Source organism: Miniopterus natalensis, chromosome 8 (genome assembly GCF_054644295.1).
Source record: "Miniopterus natalensis isolate mMinNat1 chromosome 8, mMinNat1.hap1, whole genome shotgun sequence".
In the NCBI taxonomy this organism is placed as follows: Eukaryota; Metazoa; Chordata; class Mammalia; order Chiroptera; family Miniopteridae; genus Miniopterus; species Miniopterus natalensis.
The window spans coordinates 82,362,732-82,380,983 of record NC_142088.1 but is presented as its reverse complement, the minus strand read 5'-3'; positions in this window follow the sequence as shown (position 1 = coordinate 82,380,983).

Here is an 18,252-nt window from a genome sequence, read left to right as displayed (position 1 = left end):
ATGTCTCCTTGAATTGGAAGAGTGGCTTTGTGTAGTAGGTGTCCTATAGGGCCTAGTGGCTCAGCCTCCCCAGTCACCTGAACTGGGTCTTCTAGGTGCTCCCCTGTGTGGGCTATGTGCACTGTTCTGTTGTAGTTGAGCCTTGGTTGCTGTTGGCATCACTGGGAGGACTTCACCCCCAGGCCAATTGCCTGTAAAGACCAGCTACAAATACAGCTGGAGAACTGCTGTGCAGGAGAGACCCTTATGGAGCAGGATTTATTTCACTATGGCTTTGGTGTTCACCAGGTCTTCTCCTTGAGAGTGTGTCTCATGGATGTGGTAGGGTTTCAATCTGGTGTGGTTGAAGCTGACCACCGGGTGCGCTGTCTTTGAGGCCTCCCAGGAGGTGCAAAGTCAACCACTGCCTGTGTCCTGCCCAGGGCCACCCAGCATGAGCTACACAGCAGTCCATAGGGGGCTGCTATTTGTGTTGGGCTTGGAGGTGGCCAGGAGAAGCCAAACTATGAACTAGTGCAGGCTGCTGCTAGTGCCAAGCCTCGGGCCATGAATTGAGAGGTATGGGCACGCTGGGGCCAGCTGATGCTTGTTTGAGAGATTTTAGTAAAGTCCTTCAAAGCATGAGGCAAGAGATGCCTATTGTATGGGAAAGCCACTGGAAATGTCTTGGATAAGACTGCAAGTAGGGAGGGGTGAAAGGTGTGAACCAGGTTGATGGAGATTCAGAAAAGGTGCCTGCCTGCCAGATCTGTTGGGGGAGGGCTTGTCAAAGGAGCAATAGTCTCTGCCAGCTCTTCTGTCTGTGAGAAAGCTACCTGTCCAGCTCTCACCCTGATTCCAGGGAAGTTAGTTCCTCCCTGAATGTCCCAGGTTCCTTTCAAGCTGCTGCCCAGTGCTGGAGCTCAAAGGAAGTGAGTCTGAGTGAGTCCATGTGCTAGCTTTTTAAGAGGAGCTGCCTGGGACTCCAGCAGCCATAGCCACAATCCCCGCTAGTTTTTATAGCCCAGAGTTGTGGGGACTTCTTTTCCTGGCACTGGAACCCTGGGCTGGGGGGCCCAATGTGGGGCTGGGACCCCTCACTCCTTCAGGAAACCTCCACCTCTGAGATCTCCCTTCTGGTTTTAAATTGTGGCACCTGGGTGTGGGACCACAGCTGCATCTCCAGGATTCTTCCCAGATTCCACCCTGCGTCTCTGCCCTCCTGCCCATCTCCATGTGCTTCTTCTTTAATTCCCTAGCTGTGACTTCTGTTCAGCTAGGTTTCAGATGGTTCTGAATGATAGTTCTGTATTTTAGTGGTAATTTTGATGTGGTAGTGGAGGCTGTGAGTCCCAAGTTTACCTTTGCTGCCATCTTGACCAGAAGCCTCTTTAGCATGTTTTTAAAACATATCTGTTATACACTTACTGAGCATGAACTATGGGAGAAACAGCTCTCATTCCAGAGGGAGAAACAGATAAGTAAATAAATAATAGCTCTCCTGGGAGGACCAGTACCCAAGGTGGCGAGTACAGGATCTAGGTACAGAAGAAATGCTCCCAGGAGCCCAGGCTTCTTCCTTCCTCCTCCTGAACATTGCTCACACCTACTCTGGGTGCAGCTCTTCCTCACACGCACAAGGGACAGTGTTGTTATGGAGATTCAAAACCCTCAGCTCTTTGAGGTTCAAGTGGTCTAATTTAAAAAGTGAACATGAAAAAACTCAGCTAATGGGGGATGTTGAAGTCCTCTCTCTGAGTATGCAAGAGGCAGAAATACACAAAGGAGGTCTTATATCTGACAGCTGGCAGAAGCTGAGCTACTGTTGTCCAGTCATGGTGCTGAGTCAAAAATGCCCCTGTGCTTAGAGACTAGAAAAGAAATATTCATTCCCAGCCAAAACAGGTAACAGTGGGCCCAGTAGTATGTCACATGTGCACCTGTCTGTCCTCTCCTGCCTTGCTCTGAGCAGACATGCTGTTTCCTCCCCTCCTGGGTCCTCCTTGCCTGTTCTCCCTGCACCCTCATTCCTACAACTTTGTGTAGTTTAGAAGAAAGATGATCACTAGATTGGGATGTCTGGGCTCTCTGTTTGTTTAGAAATACACAGTGGGGCAAAAATGGGTTTACAGCTGTTCATATGGACAATAACACAATAATTAATAATACAAGAATAAACTCTCTGTTTTATGTACTCACAACTGTAAACCTACTTTTGCCCCCACCCTGGATATGTGCGAAGGTTCTAAGGCTCGAAAGCTTAAATTTCAAGGAATTCTTAAATTTTATTTATTTATTTATTTATTTATTTATTTATTTATTTATTTATTTATTTATTTATTTTTTATATCTTTATTGATTTCAGAGAGACGAAAGGAGAGGGAGAGAGAGATAGAAACATCGTCCCCACTGGGGATAGCCCACAACCGGGGCATGTGCCCTCACCAGCAATCGAACCCCGATCGCCTGGATCCTAGGTCAATGCTCAACCACTGAGCCGCGCCCGCCAGGCGGAATTCTTAAATTCTAAATGAACTCAGTTTCTCATTAAGTTAAAATTCCTGTGCTGAGAGGTAAGAAAATATTCATGGCATAGTAAGCCTTTGAAATTTACTCATTTATTCACTTTTTCAGTCAGACACAGTTGTGCCCAATGCTGTAGCTACATGGTGCCTTGCATGCTGACATTTCGACACAGCCATTGCATAGCTGCCTGGCTGCAGCTGCAAAGACTTCATGGATTCTGGTGGGCAGGGAGCAGCAGTGGGGTCGGTGAGCAAGGGCTCCTGATGCTGTCAGGAAAACACAGCTTCCTTTACTCCGCCTTGGTGTCGCCCTCCATAGTTCAATGTTTTCTATTGCTCTGTGTCTGTTCCTTGATTTCCATTCAACATGGTTACTTTCTGTTGTCCCTAATTTAGCCCCAAGCAGACGGTAATCTTCCTCAGCACTTATCAGAACCTGTGCTTGTAGCTTCTCTCCAGATCCTTCTTTCTGGGTCCCCTCTAGCCTGCCTTTCCTTTTGTGGTTAGATGTTAATTGTTTGTTTACTGTCATTCTTCTGCAGAAAGGCCTCCTAACAGAGCAGTGAGGGGAATAGGTGGTGGTCTTAAATTGCTCTCATTTGTTTTCATCTTTGAGAAGCTTAAAATCATTTTCATCAAGAGAGTCCTTGTAATTTTGTAAAGCATTTACTCTTAGAATGTGTCCCCCTGACCTCAGTCAGGGCTAAGAAAAGAAAGCATATCTGACCTCTGATTCTTTTTCCCCCCTGGTGTATATCCAGTTGCAGATGCTTTAGGAGCTACAAGTGCAAGAGCTCAGCAATTTCTAGGGTGCTAGACAGGTTTGGGATGAAGACAGTTTTCAGCATTATTGGGAAAAGTTCCAAAACTTTTAAGGTTTCAACCAAGACCCTAAAAAAATTGCTAGGGGCATATTCCCAGAGGGCAGTCTTCTGTCTTGGTAAAACTTTGAAGTGATGGTTATGCCATTATTTACCTATCCTTGCTCAGGCCAAGCCTACCCTTCTCAATTCTGCTTTGTGATTCCTGGTCTGGGAGTCTGCAAACTACTTTCCCAAACTCCTTTGCCACCTTATTTCCTTTCAAGTTCTACCAATGGGAGGTGCTAGTGGAAGACTGGGAGGTGGGAAGAGATAAGAAGAACATCTCTTCCCATTTTCAGGTCCTATAGCACTCCTCAGTAACTGTAAGAAGTTCCAGCTCCCCACTACCCTGGCTCTGTGAGCATTAGCCCCTCTCAAAGGGCCCAGGACCAGTGGCACAGTAGCCTCTTAGAGGCCCCAGCATGAGATGTCCAAGTCACTCAATCCAGCACCAGCCCATGGTGGCCCATCCTTCCAGGTCCTGGGTTCTGGTAATGCTACGCCTTCCCTTTTGTTTTTCAAAACCCTAGAGGTGATAGCTACTAGCTAGAGTTGCTAATTTTGGGGTTATTTACTTCATTCTTTTAGACTTACAACATCTGCATAATCAATTCCTTGTATTAAATCCCTTTTGTTTGAAATAACTAGTGTGGTTTCTGTTTCCTAGACCCTAAGTAACACAGTACTTGGTACCAGGATTAGGGTTTTTTCACACCTTTTGGAACATGTAAACCAAAATTAATTTTAGATTGTAATAAAGAACAAAAAACATTTATTTGAGTAAAAAGTAGCTGTAGCCCAGGAAACAAAGATTCAGGTAGCAGCCTGAATAGTGTTCCACTGAGACAAGGGGAGGCCGCCTTTTATAGTGAAAGTTCCCTCCCAGGTTCTCAATTAGGTCTGTTTTATGTAAATGAGGTACCAGATTGTGCAGTTCTGATCGGATGGGACAGGTCTCAGTCCACTGGTAGAAAGATGTAAACAGTGAGCATCTTGTGGGAAGCCGATGGCTCATCTGAGGTTCTTTCCATTACAGTAAGTGAGAAGCCCCTGTCAGCAAATGGCCACTAGGCTCTTATTATTCATAAAATGTGGCTCCTCTGTGGACCACCGAGAGCTCATCCCAGCAGATAATTCCTTCTCAGGGTTCACATCAAGTGAATCTTCTTGGGGTCCATATTTCCCCCTTTCTGTAGAAACTTGGTAAATAGTGTTGATAATCGATCATGTTTTTCTTAGGTGTGTGTTGTTCCATGTTGGCACTGGAGTGGTTTGGCTCCCGCTATTGGTTTATCTAGTCCCTCCGTGGTATTCCTGAGGTTGGGCTAACGCCAGTTGAGCAACTAGGGCCACTTACCTTTAAGAGGTTCATCAGGTACCTGTTAAACCTGGAAGGTTTATGAGACAGATTTTGCCATGAGGCATTGAATTAGTGAGGCATTAGCAACGTTGTCCTGTAAATCTCTGTAATAAACAGTATAAAAGGAGTTGAAAAATAGATTCAGGCATTAATTCTGCAAACATTGGGTAAATCAAGAGCAGTTGGCAAAAGACAGTTATACTTACCAGTCTAGTTAGCCTGTATCTTTTTCCCCCCTCCCAAGAGGAAGGGAAAGAGAGAGAGGTGAGAGAGATACATTGCCTCTTGACTGAATCTGCAACCTAGCCATGTGCCCTTACTCTGAATGGAACCCACAACCTTTTTGGTGCAGGGGACGACACTCCAACCAACTGAGCCCCTGGCCGGGGCTAGCCTGTGTCTTCTCGACCCAGATACATATTCAAGCAGTTTATTGACAGCAGGGGAAGAGTTCAGGTCATTCTAAATTCAAGGAGGTAGCGACTTGGTGTATCACTTCTGTTCTTGGTGCAGCCACCAACCTGAGTCTTTATAGGGAGTTTTAGACCTCTGGTTATGCAGAACAACAGCTTGACAATGAGCTACATTAAACACACTAAAACCACGGGAGTAGGACACTTTGCAATCTAGGCTTTAAAAAAGCCCTGAGCCCAGTTGGGAGCCAACGGAAAAATAAGCCCTAACCTAACTCGTCGCAAAAGTGGAATGTCCCTTAAGAGATTTTATGAGTGTAAGAAGGTTGGTTGTTTTTAATTCTACCTGGAAAGAGATATTTGACCAGGTACGGCATTGGGCTTTGAGCAAATAATCTAAGGCAACTCTGTGTGGAGGACTAGGGCCAGGAGGTGTGAAGGTCTTTGAGCTCTGAGGGCTCCAGCAGCTGAGCGGGCTGTTCTGTTACTGTTCTGCTCAGGTTTTACATCACTGTATCTAATTGAGCTGTGCCAAGGCCAGTTCATGAGCCCACAGTTCTAAGGAAGTGACTGCTCCCATGTTAATCTCAAAATCAACCTGCCATCTTGGAATGATCGAGATTCAGCTACATCTGAGAAGAGTTAAAAGGAATGGGACTTAGTAAAATCAGGACCAAAAAGACCCCACAAACACATAGTCTTATATTTCTGTTAATGGCATTTAAATATTATACAGCTGGATTTATTTGCTATATACATAAACTAGTGTTGGAATTAAAAAGTACTGACATCTACAGAAGCAATAAACTCATACTCAAATTTACAAAGAGATATAATCAGTTTACCACACAACTAGCTGTTTGTGAAAGTATAATGATTACTAAAATAAAATCCTTATGAACTACTAATGTGTGTCAGATTATATCAATTACAGAAACAGCTCAAATTTAGAAGAGTAAAAACCCAATATTCCTGAATTTCTAAGCATTCATCTCGGCATTAAATATTACCCCATTAGAAGAGAAATTTTAAATTCACCTCTCTCTTCAATACCTCATCATGTTTTCAGAGATTTTACCATTTTTGCCCATTCTCATGAATCTGATAGAGTTATAACAGCGTCCAGGTAGGCTAAGGTAGGTGCTCTAAAGGATCCATGAATTGAATTTCTAGGTTGCAGAATATTGCTGCTATTGCACAATTAGCCTGTCTGACTGAAAGCCATGTCTCTGGTTGAAATATACTCCTGGGTCAATGATTGAGAAGTTAAAAACCAACAGCCAACGAAGAAAGACTGTTGTCTAATTGTCAGAAACAGTTTGATCTTTTCTACCAAATTAAAATTTCTTAATACATAAGGCCAGGTCTCATTTCTTTATCGCATCTTCTATACCACCTCCTAAGTGTTGTGTGCATGAGTACCATGTGATGGGTGATATCTAAAAAAAGATATTTTCCCTTTCGTGCCTCAGAGATAACATCGATCCATCACATGGCACACTTTAACTTCAATAACACAAATTACAAAATCAATAACTTTTAAAATGATGTTAAATGTTATCCATACTAATAGATTTTTTTTAATGTTAGGCTTATCCTATCTGACATAATTTAAAATGAATTTCAGTTTTCAACATTGGCATGAGGTAGAAGACGAAAAACTCACAAGGGAAGAAACCTAGTAATCTTCAAAATACTGAACTCTATTCAATACAATTAGCCCTGAGAGTGAAATAAGAAAAGCTACATTCTTAAGCTGGCAGGCTGACTACTGTCAAAATATTACTCTTTCCTGAAAAAAAAATTATTATATTAGAAATTACCCTTTTCTTTTTAGTTTAAGGTATTGAGAAAAGGTCAATACACATTCTAAAATTTTCATGAAGCCCAGCCGGGCGTGGCTCAGTCGTTGAGCATTGACCTAGGATCCAGGCGATCGGGGTTTGATTACCGGTCAGGGCACATGCCCGGGTTGCGGGCTCGATCAGTGACTTTCTCATCATTGATGTTTCTATCTCTCTCTCTCCCTCTCCTTTCCTCTCTCTGAAATCAATAAAGATATATTTAAAATAATAATAAATAAAATAAAATTTTCATGAAGATTGTATACGACCATTATTTTTAGCTATCAGTTTATCTTACCATGTAGCTCTAAACCACCTCATTCAAAATACAGGTTATTTCCACTTGAATAACTGATCAAATATTGATATCAGGATTAAAAATCCTCCCAGCAAGAGGGGCTAGGAGAAACAGGCCTTGGTGCATAATCTTGGTCCTGTCTGAACACACCCAGCCCCAGCAGAGGGAGCCACAGCTGTGGAACATTGATAGCCTCTGACAATGGCCTGCACCAGAGACCATCCAAAAGACTGGGAGCCCTACCTAATACATTAGATCTACCTAATACATAGAAACAAACCCAAACAGGCAGCCAAAATGGGAAGACAAAAAATAAGCTCCAGATGAAGAATCTTAGAGAGAAGGCAGGGGTGGGGGGGAGGGTAGGGGGAGATTAACCTAAGAACTTATATGCATAAATGCATCACCACGGACACAGATAATAGTATGCGGAGGGCCTGGGGGTGTGCTGAGTGCGTGGTGGAGGGGACCAATGGGGGGGACACACACATCTATAATACTTTCAACAATAAAGATACATTTTTTAAAAATCCTTCTAGTAAGATAAAAGGAATGATTCACATTAAAAATGATGTGCCTTTCATAGACTAGCAGCACTTTGTCCTTCCAGGACATACAAATTTGGTTTCATTGACTCGTCAGAAACAAAGGAAAATGCATATGAGTCCAAAACAGCGCCTTGTACAAGGGAAACGCAAGGATAAGCTATTTAAAATAAGTCACAGGGTGTCAATTAAGGCAGGTTCATACATTCCCCAATCTAGTCTTACATGCTTTCTGAGAATGATTTTAAAAGGGACAGTTGGTGTTTACCGAAGGAAATAGATCTCAGGTTAAGCAATACCAGGGGAAGGGCTTTAGGCCAAGGCAGATTCAAGGATTTAACAAGTTTCGCCAGTTGAGCTTTGACTATCTCTTGGGTTGTTCTACAAAGCCAGAGGATGGGATAGTAAGCACAACCGAATGCTGCAGTGTGGGCCAACTTTGCATACTGGTGTAGCATTGGTCTTATAAAGTGGCCTCCAGACTCCTGTGGGGCTCTGGAGGGGTTTTTCAAGCAGGGAAAATGCTTTTTTGAGGTATTTTAGTAACTGCTGCAGCTGTGGCCCTTCAACACATGGATGTTTCTACCCAATGAGAATACAAGCAAATCATCACCAGTACCTTGGCCTTGAGACGGGCAACTGGATTAAAATCCACTTTCCAAACCTCAAGCAAGCCATTCGTTTCATTTCCCCCTTTTGTAAAGAGGTTCCCTTACTTCAGCTACCCATTTAATTGTTAACAAAGACTTTACAAACAATTACAGAAATTTAAATAGAAGCAAAATTTAGGTGGTATGAAATTAAGAAACTATGGTTTACCTGAGCAATTAAAAACATGATGCAGAGCACAGTAAATAATTTTTTAAAATGTACTACCCAAAGCAATCTATAGATTTTTTTTAAATTGATTTCAGAGAGAGGAAGGGAGAGGAACAGAGAGAGAGAAACATCAAAAGTGAGAGTCATTGATCAGCTGCCTCCTGCACGCCTCCCCTATTGGGGATCGAGCCCACAACTCTGGCATGTGCCCTGACCCAGAGCTGAACCGTGATCTCCAGGTTCATGGGTCGACGTTCAACTGCTGAGCCACGCTGGCCAGGCATAATGTTAATGAAACAGAAAATCTTTACCTTCCCTTTATACTTTATTACATTACAGTTTACATTCAATAATATTTTGTATTAACTTCAGGTTTACAGATAGTGGTTAGAGAATCTTATACTTTACAAAGTGTTTTCCCTGGTATTTCCAGCACTCACCTGACCCCATACGTACCTATTACACCATTATTGACCATATTTCCTATGCTGTACTTTACTTCCCCATGACATCAGCATTCTTTAGAATGACAAATTTGTGAATCTATTGCATAATCTCTAGACACATTGGTTCTTTTACTGGCAAATATATTTCATAATTTTTAGAAACATGCTTCCTCAACAAAGCCCAAAACATTTTCATTAACAGTTTCAAATTTATCTTTTAGTTTTTCTGTAATAAGAAGTCAAAAATAGATAAATGTTGACTTATTTAACAATTAATGTTTCAGTACTTTATTTTATTTGGTAACGATGTAGAGATATTCAATGAACTTGACTCATCAATTAACTTGCAAAACTCTAGGATTTCTTTTTTATTGAATTTATTGGAGTGACATTGGTTAATAAAATTATATGGGTTTCAGGTGTACAATTCTATAATACATCATCCATATATTGTATTGTGTGTTCACCACCTCAAGCAAAACTCTAGGATTTCAAGTTACCAAAATGTTTGGAAACTATTTGCTGAAAAGCTTACCTAGAAACTGTTATAACATTTTTATCTAGTTAAGCCATTTGATTTTTTTAAAATGTTTTTATTGATTTCAGAGAGAGGAAGGAAGAGGGAGAGATAAAAGCATCAATTATGAGAGAGTCATTGATTGGCTGCCTCCTGCACGCCCCAAGCCCACAACCCGGGCAAGTGCCCCGACCGGGAATCAAACTGTGATCTCCTGGTTGATAGCTGATGTTCAACCACTGAGCCACGCCAGCCTGGCTAAGCCGCTTGTTTTTAACAATCATATTTAGATTAATTCTTAAGACTGTATAAGACTTTACAGAAATTAACCATTATCTTAATTTATTTTTCTTGCTGATAAATGTTTTGACAGAGAAAATATGAGCTTATTTGACTAATAAAATGGTATAGAATGGCCCTGGCCAATGTGGTTCAGCTGATTAAGAGTTGTCCAGTGCAAGGAGAGGTTGCTGGTTTGATCCCTGGTGGGGCACATGCCCCGGACGCAGGCCTGATCCCCAGTGAGGGGCATGCGGGGGGCCAGCGAATCCATGTCTCTTTCTCCCTCTCCTTTCTTCTCTCTCTAAAATTAATAAAAGCATATTTTTAAAATACCTAAATAGAATGAAAGTCATATGTCTGCATTATTTTTCAGCTTTGATAATAAAAACATGGCCATTTTAATTAAATCAACAACTTTAAGCTATCTTTTATTTACTAAAGACTAATCCTAGATCATGTGCACTAAAAAAGAATTTGTGTTAGTTTCTGTTATTTCTCCAATTTATATGAATACTCATTTGCTTAAGTCAACGGAATAAGAATCTTTTTTAACCTAATTTTGAAATTACAAATCAAATTTGGCAATACCATCCAATAGAAAAATGCCGTGTCTATAACATACATACATAGATAAACAAAAACATACAAACATAGAGATTGCATAGCTTTCATTTATTTATTTATTTATTTATTTATTTATTTATTTTTAGAGAGAGAAACATTGATTAGTTGTTGCACTTATTTATGCATTCATTGGTTGTGTCTTGTGTGTGCCCTGACCCAGGATCAAACCCACAACCTAACCAACTAGGAACCCGGCCAAGGCCTCATAGTTTTCATTTTAAAATTCTAGCTTTTGTGTCCCAGGGACAATACAAAACTAAAAGAAAAACTGGATCCAAATTATGTTTCTAGCAGATGGACTAAATTAAGATTTTGCTCAGATGGCCAAAACTTTTGCACATGCTATAGAAATTCCTTTGAAGCTGTCTTTAAAATAATAATAAAAAAAGACATTCTACTGTCTCCGAGAGGTCTGAGATCCTCTCCATTGAAGGTGCCCTTTAAGCCCGGCCAGGCGTGGCTCAGCGGTTGAGTGTCGACCTAGGATCCAGGCGATCAGGGTTCCATTCCCGGTCGGGGCACATGCCCAGGTTGCGGGCTGCAGCTGATCAATGGCTCTCTCATCACTGATATTTCTCTCTCTCTCTCTCTCCGTCTCCCTTCCTCTCTCTGAAATCAATAAAGATATATTTAAAACAAAAAAAATTAAAAAAAAAAAAAGATAGACTTACGGAAAAATACAAACAGAAACAGAAAGTCGGTGTTCATATTAAAGCTGGAAAACTCACCAAGTAAAAGAGCAGCCCCAGAAGGCCTGGATTTACAGGGCGCAGACTGTCCTAGAGGTGGAACCTGAGCACAAGCTGGCAGCTGACGGATGTCTGGAGACAAAGAAGATGGGTGAGGGGAAGAAGCCTCAGACACTATTTTGTTTCAAGACCCAGCCAATTATAACTCTAACCTGGGCTACCCATTTGATGGCATAACCCTGATGGTGTCTCCTCAAGTGTACCTTAAGCCTCCTTGCAAACCTTTGTGACAGGGACAAGTCCAAGCCTTACAGACGAGGTCCACCACCATCGGGACCTAATCAAAAACTGGATAAAGGCTCCTTTTCCTGGTCCAAAAACCATATGGGCTAAGCCCTCAGGGTCTCTTCCCTGAGATGCCCCATTAAACAAGTAGAGATGAAAAAACTGGAACTCAAATCTCTGACTTAAAAACAAAGAGATGGAAATCCTCGAATCTGAATCTACCATTCAGACAAATGAAAACCAGCAAACAGAACAAGGAAAAATAAAACATATACTCAAATAAAGGTCCTGACAGGCTGCCAAGCGCAGGGTTTCAGGCCCAGGAGGACTTACCCCCAAAAGACAGAGCCACCAGAGGAGAAAGAAGAAAACAGCCTTCTCCTGTTGGAACCTTGCACAAATGCATGACGGTCACTCTGGATCCCACCACTGCCACCATTACTGTAAACCAAAATTAATTTTAGACTGTAATAAAAAACAAAAAGCATTTATTTGAGCAAAAGGAGCCCTAGCCAGGAGACATAAATTCAGGTAGCAACCTAAATGGTGTTCCACTGAGACAAAGGGGAGGCCGCTTTAAAAACAATCTTTTTTTATTGATTTCAGAGAGAGGAAGGGAAAGAGAGAGAGAGAGATAGGAACATCAGTAATGAGAGAGAACCATCAATCAGCTGACTCCCGGGGACTGAACCCATAACCCGGGCATGTGCCCGGACCAGGAATCGAACCACGACCTCCAGATTCATGGGTCGAAGTTCAACCACTGAGCCACACCAGTGGGGCAGAGGTCACTTTTTTATAGCAAAAGTTCCCTTCCAGGTTCTCAATTAGGTCTGTTTTGTAAATGAGGTACCAAATTGTGCAGTTCTGATTGGACGGGGCAGGTCTCAGTCTGTTGGTAAAATGTGATACTAGGGTTTTAGAAGAGTTCATATTGCAGTGGTTGACTGAAATGGCATAAACAAGTGCGGGAAGCTGAGAATTCAGTTTGAAAATTTTCCCAATATGTAATGAGAGGCTCCGGTCAGCAAATGACTGCTATTTATAAAATGTGGGTCTTCTGTGGACCGTCGAGAGTTCATCTCAGCAGATAAATTCTTTCTCAGGGTTCACAACAAATGAATCTTTTTTCTCAGTGTCCACAAACACTTGTGACGTTCTAATGCAGGGTTGGGGAAGGTCTGGTTTGCAGGCTGGTCTGGCCCTGCCAAGGCAACCGCAGGCAGGACTCGAAATTCAATAAATCTAAGAGCTTTTTTCACAGCTACTTTTTAAAAAAATATTTTTTATTGATTTCAGAGAGAGGAAGGGGGAGGGAGAGATAGAAACATCAATGATGAGAGAGTCATTGATCAGCTGCCTCCTGCACACCCCCTGCTGGGGATCGAGTCTAAAACCTGGGCAGGTGCCCTGACCGGGAATCAAACCTCGATCTCCTGAATCATAGGTCGGTGCTCAACCGCGGAGGCACGCAAGCCAGGCTTATAGCTAACTTTTAAGTTTTAAATTTTGTATGGCCCAAGAATGATATTATAAATATCCAAATGGCCCGTCCCAGAAAAAGATATTCCCCACCCCTGTAATCTAACGCATCGAAGGCGCTTGCCGCTTCTTGCTCATTGGGTCCATTCAGCAAGATGTCACCAATACAATGGATCAGTGTGATGTTCTGTGGAATGTCAGGAAGGTTAAGTTCCCTGCAAGCAAGATTATGGCAAAGAAGGACAGCTGACATAACTCTAAGGGTAAACAAATTAAGATGTATTTTTATCTCTGAAATGTATTTTTCCTGACTGATGCAGTCACCATTTTAAACACTGCAATTTGAGGATGAACTACACTCAGGTTGCAAAAAAATATGAGCTCGTGTAAAAAAATCTTAAATCTCCAGACTCAGAGGAGAAAACAAGATTGTCTTAAAATAATGTTGGATAAACAAATTGTGGCAAAATCATTCAATATGTATTTAGTATTTATTCAATATGTATTGAATGGCATAGTAGTCTGTGCAGTAAAGAATGAGCTATAGCATCACATAACCAAGAGAGGAATTTCTGGGACATGATGCTAAACAAAAGAAGCTGCTGGACACGAAGAACACACACTGTATGAGTCCATTTCTACGACTTTCAGGAATAAGCAAAGCTATTCTATGGTGATAGAAGTCAGAATAGTGGCTATCTTTCGAAGGGGGATTAGTATCTGGGTGGAGGTACAAATGGAGCCTTCTGGGCTGCTCAAAATTTCTGCATCTTAATTTGACAGCTGTTACATGGATGTATACAAGTGTAAGACTTTGCCAAGCTGTACACCTAAGATTTGCACAGTCTACATGTGTATGTACAGACTAGACTTTAGGAGTATTTATAGAGCAAATGGATGTGTGACCTGAGCTTTCCCATTTGGTTTCATTTATTTCACTGTAAATACTAGCAGCAGCTTAGAAAGTTTCTTATGTTTGTGTGGACAGAGCTGACTCCAGCTTGAAAAGCTCACTTCAGCCTGAAGCTAATCCACAATCTTAACTTCTGCGTGAATAAACCTGGACTTTGACCCCTCCCCTTCCCTGGGGGTGGACACTGAAATCTGAAGAGACCTTGGACTAATCACAGAATTTTTCCTCTGAGGTGAGGCACCCTGACGCCAGAGCCTCCCTGTATCTGGTCCCTTTGTTCCCTCCGATCGCCCACACATTCCTTTCCTAGCTCGTAGGTCCATCTCTAACGAGGGCAGGTGCATAGAAGCAGGTGGTTTAGGGGGTGAAAGATCTGAACATGCTGCTGTACCCAGGACCACATCTCTGCATGTAAGTTCCTATTAAACTTATTAACCAACAAGCTAGACTTGTCTGCCTCGTTCTTTGGTCTGTCACCTTCAGCATTTGGGGGCCACTTTGCACATTACAGCCTTTTCATGGAACAGTGTTAAACTGTGTACACAAGTGACATACAAAGTTTAAAAACACATTTTATCAGAATAATATGGTTTAACTTTGCCACAAACAAAATACTGTGGGTCTTACCAGCTTATTTAAACTACTTCATATTTGTGAAATACTCAATTCCATGTACACATTTATTTTATTTAAAAAATGTTTTTATTGATTTCAGAGAGGAAGAGAGAGGGAGGGAGATAGAAACATCAATGACGAGTCATTAATTGGCTGCCTGCTGCATGCCCCCTACTGGGATTGGGCTGAAACCCAGGCATGTGCCCTGATGGGAATCGAACCTCTATCTCTGGTTCATGGGTCCATGCTCAACCACTGAAACACACTGGTGTGGACATGTACACATTTATATATTAAAATAAAGGTTTGGGTGCAGGGTAGAAGGGGCCAATGGGGAAAAAAGAAGACATGTAATACTTTCAACAATAAATTTAAAAATAACAGGGGGGAAAAAAGGTTTCTTTTTCTGTTCTTTGTTTTCTTTTTTGTTAATCCTCATCTGAGGATCTTTTTTCCATTGCTTTTTATAAATTATTAATATATGTTTTTATTGATTTTAGAGAGGGAGAGGGATAGTTAGAAACATTGATTGGCTGCCTCCTGTACACCCCCCACTGGGGATCGAGCCCACAACTTGGGCACGACCAATATTCGATCTGGGGGCCTCTTGGTTCATGGGTTGACTCTCAACCACTGATCCACACGGACCAGTCTTTTCCATTGTGTTTTTAGAGAGTGGAAGGGAGGGATGGAAGGGGGAGGGAGACGAAAGAAACATTGATGTGAGAGAGAGCTATTGACTGGTTGCACATGCCCCAACGGGGCCAGGGATTGAAACTGCAACCGAGGTAAGTGATTCTGAAGGGGAATTGAACCCACTAACCCTTCGGCGCATGGCTGATGCCCTAACCACTGAGCCACACTGGCCTTAGGAAGATTTGTTTTAATTAGCCATCGTCCCTTTTAGGTTTAGGTGCCCAACCAAACTTATCTTGTGGAGGATACATAGGAGACAGGCACTGTCTCTGGAGTTTATAATCTCTTGGTGCCTGCCTTTGTGGAGGCTGGAGCACAGATTCAGACTCTGTCTCCTAGCAAAACCAGGCTCATGACAAACCGGAAAGTGGGACAGATGAAATCTTTATCACCTGTCTTATCTCCTGTGAAAGCTATTTCATTACTGCAAATTGGCAAATGCCTTTATTGCATCAATACATTGCTCATCAAAGGTGCAAATCCAAAAGAATGTGTATGTCTGGTGTACAGACTAATTTCACACTTATTACAACACCTTAATACTACTAATGAGGCTCATAGCTACTGAGCACTTTTGACTGCTAATCCTATAATAGCTCTATATGTATCAACTTATTTAAATCTCGTAACAACCCTGAGTTAGATACTGCTACAATCCCCATTTTGCAGATGATAAACCAAGTTAAATGACATTAACTTGCCCTAGGTTCACAAGTATTCAGCGTCAGGGCTGGAATTGGAAACCATGTAGTCTGACTCCAGAGTGCACTTTCTTACTAATTACTATCTATTTTTTAATTAAGATACAATTGACATAATATTGTGTAAGGTATAGACCACGACTAGATACATTTATATACTGCAATATTGTTAATTACTGTATCGTCAGCTAACACTTCTGTCATGTCTCATAGTTGCCACTTCTTTTTCGTGGTAGGGACAAAAGTCTCTTACCATATATTTTTAATCACTCAAGGTAAGAAACGATGGAACGCTGTGCACCAGGGAGGCAGAGGCCTCGCTTCATCTTCGGCGAGCAGCGGTCGGCGGCAGCGCCGCGGCCCCCCCGCCCCCCCCGCGCCGCGGCCCCCCCGCCCCCCCCGCGCCGCGGCCCCCGCCGCCGCCGTCCCCCCGCCGCCGCCCCCCCGCCCCCCCCCCGCCGCCGCCCCCCCGCCCCCCCCGCGCCGCGGCCCCCGCCCCCGCCCTCCCCCCGCCGCCGCTCCCCCCGCCGCCCCCCCCCCGCCGTGCCCCCGCCGTGCCCACCCCGCCGGCTCCCGTACCGCGCGCCCGTGAGAGCGCGGACGGGCCGCCACCTCTCTCCTCCTTACGGCTCGTACGGCCCGGTGCCCCCGGTTCACCACGTCACTGTTCACATCAATTGCCTGCTGATGTGAGTGACCCCAAAGTGGCTCCTAACACGCCCGACCTTTGCCTTTGGCGCGCAGCAGCGGCGGCAGCATCTAGATCCTGCTCCTCAGCAACATGCCTTTTTGACAGAACAAAGCGAAGTTTCTGTTTTAATTTGAGAGTCCAACTGAGCTCCCTCCTCCGCCCCCGCAGCCTGATCGCCGGGCGCAGCGCCCTCGTCTGTGCACCGCGCGGTGGCCAGGGCGCCACCCTGCGGGCGCCAGGCGGCGGCGCTGCTCCAGACCCTGCTTCACGCTTCCGGCCGGAAGGGCCCTGCTGGGGAGCTTACTGACCGCGGAGTCAAGACTTGGTCTCATTCGGACACTAACCCCAGACTGACCTCTGGCCGTTGCCGCCTACGTTTCCGGCCCCGGGAACCCTCCTCTGCGGACCAGCGCAGGCGCGGGGCTGGCCGGGCCTTGCGACCCCAGGAGGCGCGAGGACCGGAGGCGGGGTCGGGAAGCTGCCTGCGGGCGGCGAGGGCCTGAGGGCGGCGGGGGCCTGAGGGCTGCGGGGGCCTGAGGGCGGCGGGGGCCTGAGGGCGGCGAGGGCCTGAGGGCGGCGAGGGCGGCGGGGGCCTGAGGGCGGCGGGGGCCTGAGGGCGGCGAGGGCGGCGGGGGCCTGAGGGCGGCGAGGGCCTGAGGGCGGCGGGGGCCTGAGGGCGGCGGGGGCCTGAGGGCGGCGGGGGCCTGAGGGCGGCGAGGGCCTGAGGGCGGCGAGGGCGGCGGGGGCCTGAGGGCGGCGGGGGCCTGAGGGCGGCGAGGGCGGCGGGGGCCTGAGGGCGGCGGGGGCCTGAGGGCGGCGAGGGCGGCGGGGGCCTGAGGGCGGCGAGGGCCTGAGGGCGGCAAGGGCGGCGGGGGCCTGAGGGCGGCGGGGGCCTGAGGGCGGCGAGGGCCTGAGGGCGGCGAGGGCGGCGGGGGCCTGAGGGCGGCGAGGGCGTGAGGGCGGCGAGGGCCGGAGGGCGGTGAGGGCGGCGAGGGCCTGAGGGCGGCGAGGGCGGTGAGGGCCGGAGGGCGGTGAGGGCGGCGAGGGGCCTGAGGGCGGCGAGGGCCGTGAGGGCCTGAGGGCGGCGAGGGCCTGAGGGCGGTGAGGGGCCTGAGGGCGGCGAGGGCCTGAGGGCGGCGAGGGCCTGAGGGCCGTGAGGGCGGCGGGGGCCTGAGGGCCGGAGGGCGGTGAGGGCCGTGAGGGCCGGAGGGCGGTGAGGGCCGGAGGGCCGTTAGGGCCTCAGGGCCCCCGCCCGAGCCCGGGCCGCGGGGCCAGCTCCCCGGGCGCCAGGCGCTCGCAGCGGCCTGAGGAAAGGCCGCCACCCCCAATTTCCTCGACCGAGGGTCCAACCCAGAGCAATAAAGCTGGCTGTCATTCCTCCAGCAAAAAAAACAAAAACAAAAACAAAAACAAAAAACCTAAATTATGAAAACTGCTATAGAAACCACTTTTTAAAAAGTCACCTGTTGCACGAAGCGCTGCAGCCCCTCCCTCTGCCAGGCTCTCTGCGGCACCTGACACTGCGCTTCCCCGTTTTTGTTGCCCGCACGCAGTTATGCTAAAAGTCAGTAGTAGCAGATCTTATTCTATGTACTTGAGTACATTTTGCTTATTTTTTATTCCTCACTGGAGGATACTGTTCCCATTGCTTTTCAGGCAGAGCCG